Source organism: Cryptomeria japonica, chromosome 2 (assembly GCF_030272615.1).
Source record: "Cryptomeria japonica chromosome 2, Sugi_1.0, whole genome shotgun sequence".
Taxonomy (NCBI): domain Eukaryota; kingdom Viridiplantae; phylum Streptophyta; class Pinopsida; order Cupressales; family Cupressaceae; genus Cryptomeria; species Cryptomeria japonica.
In genome coordinates, this window is record NC_081406.1 from 625,899,433 (window position 1) to 625,909,719 (window position 10,287).

Consider the following 10,287-nt stretch of genomic DNA (forward strand, 5'->3'; position numbering starts at 1 on the left):
GCAACTTTCACTCTCATCCCTTTATATAACTTGTTGGATATTACATGCCTGAGGTCTAACCCTAAGGTGATGAAAACACCATGTAGGCCTCCTAGTAAAAAAAGTGGGCATTGTTGTACATTTCTCTTACACCCAATATTTGTGAAGGTGAGGGGAGAGGATATGCGTATAACTATTAGGGTCCACCCAATATACGTGAAAGCACACAAAACACTCAAGGAAGTGTTCATTAACCTTAAGAAAATGAAGTGTTTTATAATCTAAGAAAACTGCAAACACTCTTGGCTAATGAAAATCAAGTTTTGACCATGTCCTGCAAAAATCATTAGTAGTTTTGTATCAAATTTATTCATCCCTCAATTACCACATAGCTACAACAAATCACAAGTAACACAAAAATTTGGCTCCTAAGAATCGAAACAACAAAAAACATATTCAAATGTTGTAATTTTTACTCTTTGTTTCATCAGTTAAATACATTACAGGAAATAACACATGCATCACAAGAACTAGCAATGCATCACAAAAACCCACAAATGCGTTAAAAATTCATCAATTGTGTCACAACAACTAATACATGCATCACAAACTCCTAAAAACAGAAAATACCTAATTTTAGAACAAAATTTAAATGATTAAGAAATCGTATTTTTTTTTTAACACTTTGATAAGGAATTGATCCATTGATTGCTTAATTGTCAAATTAACCCCCTAATTAACTTGATTTATGAAATTTGATAAATTTACCGTCCAAATTAAGCTAAATTGTGATCTATTTGTAGACACCTAAAAATGTCTCATTGAACATGTACTAATTGTTAGGGTTTCAAGCAGATCCGAAGCAAATATGAACTAACAATTATATGCAGATTTAAATACAAAAGATAAAGAAATAAAATAGGACACAGATAACACAAAGATTTAACGTGGTTCACCCAGAATGGGTTACGTCCACCATACACAGCCGTCCAATCTTTCTTATTATCCAGCAAAAACAGTACATCAACCTTCCAATGCCTTAAGCATCCCAGCCGCTTATAACATGCGTTTTTAGGGCAATAAACAAAGTCGGCCTTTTTTAGGGTTTTATTACAATGTCGGTTTTCATCAACAAAAAATGGCAAAAAAAAATTTCTCTGAGAAAAGTACTTTGCTGATCAGTCACCACATTTCAACAATCTTCCACTTGGAGACTGATCAAGCTCCACACCGAACAATCTCCCACTTGGAGACTGATACTACACGACACCACTGTACATGCAACATCCGCTGGATAAACACTAGGACTTGACTGGTATAAATTCCACAATTATCAATCAAGAAGACCAACAGAAACTGATGAAGAAATCAGCTTCTCCTGTGGAACTGCCTTTGTGAACATATCGGCAGGATTCTCACTTGTGTGAATCTTCTCAAGCTGTAACTGACCCTCCTCCAAAATAGTCTGGATGAAGTGGTACCTGAGCTAAATGTGCTTTGTCCTTGAATGAAAAGCAGAGTTCTTCGCAAGATGAATGGCACTCTGGCTATCAGTATACAATGGGCTATCCTCTCGTGTCTGACCCAATTCCTTCAGAAAACATTGCAACCAAATCATCTCTTTGCTGGCTTCTGTAGCAGCAACATACTTAGCTTCAGTGGTTGAAAGTGCAACAACCTTTTGCAGCCTAGAAATCCAACTGACTGCAGTTCCCCCTATAGTAAAAACATACCCTGTAGTACTCCTCCGTGAATCAATATCACCCGCCAGATTAGAGTCAACAAATCCACTTAGAGCAGCATTAGATCCTTTGAAACATAATGCCTTCATAGTAGTTCCTTTCAAATACCGAAGAATCCATTTCACAGCATTCCAATGTTCCATACCCGGATTACTCATAAACCTGCTCACAACTCCCATTGCATGTGCAATATCTGGCCTTGTGCATACCATTGCATACATCAGACTGCCAACAGCTGATGAATACGGGATGTTAGACATTTTATTAACCTCTTCCTGTGCCTTTGGGAACATCTCCTTAGTCAATTTGAAATGACTAGCCAAAGGTGTACTAACTGCTTTTGCATCTTGCATGTTAAATCTTTTCAACACCTTCTTTATATACTCACTTTGGGATAAATTCAAGGTTCTATTTTTCCTGTCCCGTGTAATCCTCATACCGAGAATTTTCTTAGCTGCACCCAAATCCTTCATAGCAAATGACCTGGCTAATTTATGTTTAAGATCATTTATATGTTGCATGTTAGACCCAGCAACAAGCATGTCATCAACATAAAGCAACAGGATAATATAACTGCCATTATCAAATCTCTTAAAATATACACAATGATCAAAATGACATCTATGATAACCGTGTTCAGCCATGAAACTATCAAATTTTAAATACCATTGTCGGGGTGCTTGCTTTAGGCCATACAAACTTTTCTTCAACCTGCACACCAAGTTCTCCTTACCTTTGACCTCATATCCCTGTGGTTGCAACATGTAAATTTCCTCCTCCAAATCTCCATGGAGAAAAGCTGTTTTGACATCTAATTGTTCAAGATGTAAATCATCTGCAGCCACAAGACTAAGTACAGTTCTAATTGAAGTCATTTTTACAACTGGAGAAAATATTTCATCATAATCTATACCCTTTTTCTGTGCAAAACCTTTTACCACAAGTCTGGCCTTATATCTTTTCTGACCTCCTTCCTCCTCCTTCAGCCGATAAACCCATTTGTTAGGCAAGGCTCTTTTTTCTGCAGGTAAAGGGACTAAGTCCCAAGTCTTATTTTTCATCAAGGAGTCCATCTCCTCTTTCATGCCTAGCTGCCACTGTTGTTTGGCATCCACCTGCATTGCTTCTTCATATTCTTCTGGTTCACGAGAATCCGTTAATAAAATAGAATACAAAGAAGGAGAAAATATTTCAGGGGGTCTACTTGTCCTCGTAGAACGTCTAACACTTGCAGGAGTTTATGGGACAATCTGTTGTTGCTGAGCATCAGGTACCTGTGGCATTTCATTTTCAGGAATCTCATCCAACACCACATATTCTTGTTTGTCCTGTTCATGCTTCTTTTCCTGCATCTGTTCTTTATACATAACCTTCTCATTGAATATAACATCTCTACTTCTAATTATTTTCTTATTTTCAAAATCCCATAACCGATAGCCATATTCATCTATCCCATATCCAATGAAGGTACATTTCTGAGATTTAGCATCAAGCTTGGTTCTGTTTTCTTTATCAACATGGACAAAAGCTTCGCAACCAAAAGTTTTTAGAAAAGAATAATTTACCTTTTTACCAGTCCATGCCTCCTCTGGAATACCACCATCCAAAGGGGTTGAAGGTCCTCTATTTATCAAATAGACAACAGTATGTACAGCATCTGCCCAAAAATGTAAGGGCAATCCAGCATGCAATCTCATGCTCCTCGCACGTTCCATGATGGTCCTATTCATTCTCTCTGACACACCATTTTCCTGTGGAGTTCCTGGAACTGTCTTCTGCTTTCGAATCCCATTTAAGGAACAGTAATCTTCAAATGCTTTGCTGCAATACTCACCTCCATTATCTGATCTGAGACACTTCAACTTTTTTCCTGTCTCATTCTCAACCAAAGCTTTCCATTTCTTAAAAGTTTCAAAAACATCTGATTTTTGTTTTAGGAAATATACCCATGTTTTTCTGGTTGAGTCATCAATAAAAATAACATAATAACAAGAGCCACCAAGAGATGATACCTGAGCTGGTCCCCATACATCTGAATGTACAAGCTCTAACTTCTCACTCTTCTTCTCTTTCCCAACCTTGAGAAATCTGACTCTTTTCTGTTTACCATAAACACAGTTTTCATAGAACTCTAAATCAATCTTCTTTAGTCCTGGCAATAGATTTTTGGAGTGAAGGATTTTCATCCCTTTCTCACTCATGTGCCCAAGCCTATGGTGCCACATTATCGAATCTGTTCTTGCAACATTTATTGTTGTTGTCCCTGCAGTAACTTTATCTGTAGCAACTAAGGTAGAGTAAGTGTTACCTGTACACAGATATAATGTGCCTACCTTCACACTTTTAGCTACTACTAATGATCCTTTAGTGACCTTCCACATACTGTTTGAGAAGGTAACTATGCAACCTTCACTACCTAGTTGCCCTGCAGAAATTAAATTTCTTCTTAAATTAGGAACATGTCTTACCTCCTGCAAAAACCAGTCATTACTATTCTGCAACTTGATCTTTATCTTTCCTTTTCCAACAATTTGATAGGGCTCATCATCACCCAAATATACCTGTCCAAAATCACCTTGAACATAATCTAGAAAATATTTTCTATGGGGTGTAGCATGAAATGAAGCCCCAGAATCTATTACCCAGGAATCATTAACATTATCCAAACATAAGATTAAAGCATCTTGTAAAGTATTACTTGCAATATTAGCTTCCTTACTGTCATTTTCATTTTTGTCTCCTTCTTTGTTTTTCCGAGACCAACAGTCTTTCTTTAGATGACCAGGCTTTCCGCAGTACCAGCAATCTTTCTTTCCTCTAGATTGAGAGCGTCCTTTCTTTGACTTCCCTCGTGACTTCTCATTCCCAGGGCCTTTTCCTCTTTCCTTTGATCTTCCTCTGTTCTCCACATTCAAAACACTACCCGATGATGTTGGAGTCTCACCTGTGCTTTTCCTTCGCATTTCCTCGCTTAGGATAACACCAACAATATCATCAAATACCAAAGTATTTTTACCAGAGACAGAGTTACTTACAGCCATAACCAAGCTATTCCAACTTTCTGGCAAAGAACATAAAATCAAGAGAGCTCTAACCTCTTCTGCAAAGGTAATTTTTACCGAAGACAATTGACTGGTAATTGTATTAAATTCATTTAAGTGCTCCGCTACAGATCCTCCCTCACTCATTTTCAAATTAAACAAACGCTTCATAAGAAATACCTTATTCGAAGCCGAGGGTTTCTCATACAGCTTAGCCAATGTTGCCATCAAATCTACAGTCGTTTTTACTTCTGTTATATTGAATGCTACAGACGCCGCAAGGCACAATCGAATGGATCCTAGTGCCTTTCTATCTAAAATGTCCCACTTTTCATCTGATATTGTGGTCGGTTTCTTTGCCTTTCCTTCCAATGGCCGCCACAAATCCTTTTGATACAGGTAATCCTCCATCTGCATTTTCCATAACTGATAATTCTGGCCGTTAAACTTTTCGACCTTGAATTTGGAATCCTCCATTGCTCCCACTCAAATCTGAAAGTCCTGCCAATTTATAGAAAACCTCGCTCTGATACCAATTGTTAGGGTTTCAAGCAGATCCGAAGCAAATATGAACTAACAATTATATGCAGATTTAAATACAAAAGATAAAGAAATAAAACAGGACACAGATAACATAGAGATTTAACGTGGTTCACCCAGAATGGGTTACGTCCACCATACACAGCCGTCCAATCTTTCTTATTATCCAGCAAAAACAGTACATCAACCTTCCAATGCCTTAAGCATCCCAGCCGCTTATAACATGCGTTTTTAGGGCAATAAACAAAGTCGGCCTTTTTTAGGGTTTTATTACAATGTCGGTTTTCATCAACAAAAAACGACAAAAAAAATTTTCTCTGAGAAAAGTACTTTGCTGATCAGTCACCACATTTCAACACTAATTATTCCTCTAATTGATTAAATAATTTTTTAATTATTTAATTAATCTAATTAATTTAATTAGTCTTATTCTTCTAGATTCACATTTCTTCATCATCTTACTAATTATTCTATTTCTATTTCTATTTCTAATTGATTAATCAGTTAACCCTTTTCTTAATATTAATTAAATATTAATTATTTAATTAATTGTGATTTAATTCTTTAAATTAAATAATCTTCATTATTAAATTAAATTCTAATTCTAAATAATTAAATAGTTTCTTTAAATTATTTAATTAGCTAATTTATTCTTCTAATTCAAAATCCAATTCCAAATCCCCAAATTCTAATTTCGTCTAATTTCATTAATTCTTCTAATTCAAATTCAAATTCACATTCTTCCAATTTCGTCTAATTTCAAATACATGTGCATTTCAATTTCATGATTTCAAAAATCAAATTGAATTCCTAAATTAGGTTTGCATGCATTCAAAGATCAAGTTGAATTTAAATAAAATCAAATTCAATTAACATTCGTAAATCAAATTGAATTCCAAAGTCAAGTTCTAAATATATTCAAAGATCAAATTGAATTAAAAATAAATTCGGTATTTAAATCAATTCTCATGCAAAGATTAAATTGGAAATCTAAATCAAGTTCAAGCACATGCTAAATTAATTAATTCAATTAATTGATTAATTAAATCAATTATCTTTCCAATCTCTATTTCTATCTTCCAATTAGCTTTTTCTAAATAAAGTTTTATTTGTCATCAATCAATTAACTCTTTTATCTATTCAATCTATTTTGTTCCACCTCCAAATCAGCAATTTTACTATCAATCAACTTTTTAGCTCACTTGAGTTCCACCTCTCAACCAATCCTCTCCAAAAACCTATAAATTCAGCATCAATTCTCCATTTTCAACAATCACAAACTTCAAAATCTTGTGTCACTTGCAAGTTAGCAACGCAATATCTAAGAGCCATCATACCACAAGAAGAAGAAGAACAATGGAAGCTACGTGCGATCATGAAATAAGGAGTTTTTGATTGAATATTATAAACCCTATTGCTTTGTTTGCATTATTTCATTGATATTTGTTAGGATTTTTTAGCTAGAATAGGGATTCATGATTTCTCTTTATTTCTAGTTAAGCAATGATAAATTTTATCGAGTTACATTTGGTGAACTCGACGTGAATAACAACTAATTAAACCTCTCTGTTTCTTTTATGTTTTTGCAAGATTGTACAAATTTTGGAAATTTTGCAGGTTTTGTATGGATTTCATAGGTGGATCTAACTTTTGCGCATTCGTTCAAACACATTATAGCATTCGTATAGATAGATTCACGCAATCGTGCAAATATGTTTATGCATTCATCCAGACCCTCTTTCACATTCATCGTTATTTCCTTTAGGTTAAATCTGCATTCATTTAGTTTTATTCTGTCAGTTGTCTATCCTCTGTTCTGTCTAAATTCGTGTTTCACTCTGCAAATTTGAAGATTTTATTTTTGTATGCTATTTTCAATAGATGACATATTATGGCTACAAAGGTGATGTTTAGGATTTCAGGGTCTGGAGGAAGAGCAACAAGGAGAAAGCAACAAAAAGAATTCCAAAGAGTATTAAAGGCCCAATTACAAGAAAGAGATCAAAACTACTAAGCTGCCTGTTATCGTTATTGGAAGATTGTCATCAGAGACATACGCAAATATCGGACAATACAGGGAACCTCCCTGAGATTCTAGATTCTTTAATCTTCTGCTAATTTTTTTTGTTTTATGTTTTTTTTGGCTTGAATTTATTGTCTCTATTTCCCGATTGTGCAAGCATGTTGTCAGAATTACGCAAGCATCCTGACAGAATTGTGCAATCGTCCAGTTAGGATTGCGTATTCGCTTAGACATGTTTGTGCATTCATTAGTGTGATGCTAAAAATGTGGTAAATAGAATAGGCATACACATATAATGAGACAATAAAAACATAATGGAAAGCTTAATTGAAAACTAAATTAAAGATGCAAACCATAAGCCTCCCTTGAAAATGTCCCATTTTGCTCTATTATTGAGGACCTTGAAGGTGTTGGATTGTTTGGCTCTTAGCAGAGCAATGACCTCCAAAGTGGCAACTCAAGAGTTGAGTAGCTACTTCATGATCGATTGTGCAAATGATATGAAATGCATAATCTAAGAAACTAGATTAACATGTTATGCTTAATCCAAAATGCTAATTACTAGATAATTGAAATGCAAATTGCCTATAGTAATGATGCTAGAACTATGAATGCAAGGGATCCTTATTGCTCCAAAATGAGGGGTATTTATAGGAATTCCAAGGCCAAAGCTAAGGTGACAGGAATCGATGGTCCAGATTTGATCTGAAGATATCAATGGCCAAGATTGAGGAAGTTGGAGAAGAGGTTGGAGGAAGGGATACTTGTCATCTCTATGGTGACAAGTGTGAAGGAGCCTTGCTCATGAGAGGGCAAGTGTTCAAGGGAGGAGACATGTGGCAAAAGTGCCATGTGTCTCAAGGGGAGAATATCCAACCCATAAGAGGTTAGGATAAAAGAGGTTAGGATGTGCAAGAGGATAGGGTTAGTTAGACCCTAGGATTAGATAGAATGGGTTAGGTTAGGGGATGGTTAGGAGCCATGTGCTCATTTGAATTTAGAAATTCAAATAATTGGAAAATGGTAATTAATCTCAACAAACTTGAGTTAGTTAATTTTAATTAGGGATTAGAAGAATTGATTTTAAATGAGGGGAGGATTAATTAATTTGGATTAATTAATCAAAAGGGGATATGAAATGAACTATATAAATAAATCATGTAGATTTATTTACTAGTAGACGAATAAGGGAATTAATCAAATTTTCTTGTGAATTCGATTAATTGGGAAGGGGGATTAACTAAATAACTGTGTATTTAATTAATTATCTTCAGACCATTTTTAGGTGTATACATTTTTCCCCTCTTTGAAGCGATGTGTGACGACGTGTTGGTTCAAAGAAGACTCGATTGATGATGTTGCTGATATTGATTTTGATAGGATGCAGATTTGATCTTGATTTCAATGTGGATTCAATTTCAATATTATACTGATTCAATTTGAGATGATAAATCTCGATATGATGCGGATTTGATGTGGTTGATAGATTTTCGAGATGATAAATCTCGATATGATGCCCCAGACGCTGATTGATAGATTTTGATGCGAGGATGCCCCCTCGGGAGATGAATTGGATAATTTTTTCAATGTTTTTGATTTTTTCGTGATGGTTTAATTTTTGTGATATTTTTGAATTTTTTACGATTTTACGATTTTTAATGATTTGTTGATGTTTAGAAATTTTTAGAGTTAATCCAATTCATTTCCCGATAAGAAAATTTGAAAACGCTGCCCTATTAGGCTGATTAGTTGATTAGATGATTGAAAATAAGTGGAATAAAAATCCCACCAAAATGCCCCCCTTTGAGTTTAAAAAGGTGAATTCCTTTTACCACTCTTCATTTGTGCACTTCAGTTGGTTGGAAAAATTTCTCTTGAGGAAGGAATGGCGATCCCGTACCACCCGCATAGGTTCGAGCGAGTTCAGTGACACGAGCATCCGCCGGCCTATGGTCCACCGATACGTACTTTGAGAAAAAAACCAGCTTTGTCAATTTTTAGTTGAGATTTTGAAAAAAAAATAGCTAGTTTTTTTTTTTTAATTGTTTTTCTCAATTTTCGCCATGTGGGTTTTCAAAATTTTTACGTTTTTGAGATGGGTTTGTTGGGTTTTTGAATTTTTTTTTAAAAATCAATTTTTCAAAATTTCTGAATGTTACATGTTTCAAAACAAAATTGAAATGTCTTGCATTTAAAAAAATGCATTGGGGGGGGGGGGGGGGGGGGGGGAAGGTGGTGGCTCGACGGTGCCACCACGGGCACCGCGACGGATGCCACCGACGCCACCACGAGCGCTACAGCCGGTGTCGTTGGCGCCACCGTGGGCGATGCCGCCAGCGCGACAGGCGAGGCCGCAGGCGCCGCCAGTTGCGGTATGCTGCAAAAAAAAAAAAAAATTATTTTTTTTCGCTTTTTTATGATTTTTCGATGTTTTTTATTTTTGATTTGTTTGATTTTTGCGATTTCTTAAATTTTTAGTCATGTTTTTCTCAATTTTTGACCATTTTTGCTTGATTTTTCGATTTTGGATGATTGAGTTGATTTTTTAAATTTTTTGATGAATTATTGAGTTGATTTTTGATGAATTATTGAGTTGATTTTTGATGAATTATTTTGATTTTTGATGCCGACTTTTGATCACTTGATCATTTGAGTTTTTTATTGCGATTGAATTTTCGATGAATTTGGATGATCTGATGTAATTTTGGATGATTTTGATAAAAAAAATTGTTGCTCCTCTGACCCCCAAATGCCACAATTGTCGATTAAAGATGTTGAAATGCTGTCAATTTGATTTGATTTAATTTTTTTATTTCGATAGGGTAAGATAGATTTGATTAGCTATCTAATTGATAAAATTAGATACTCCTGATTGATGAAATTTGATGATCAGTTCTGATTATCTCGATGTACGTGCGAGATGAGATAGGATTGATAACGACCTCATGATAGATGAGCGTCA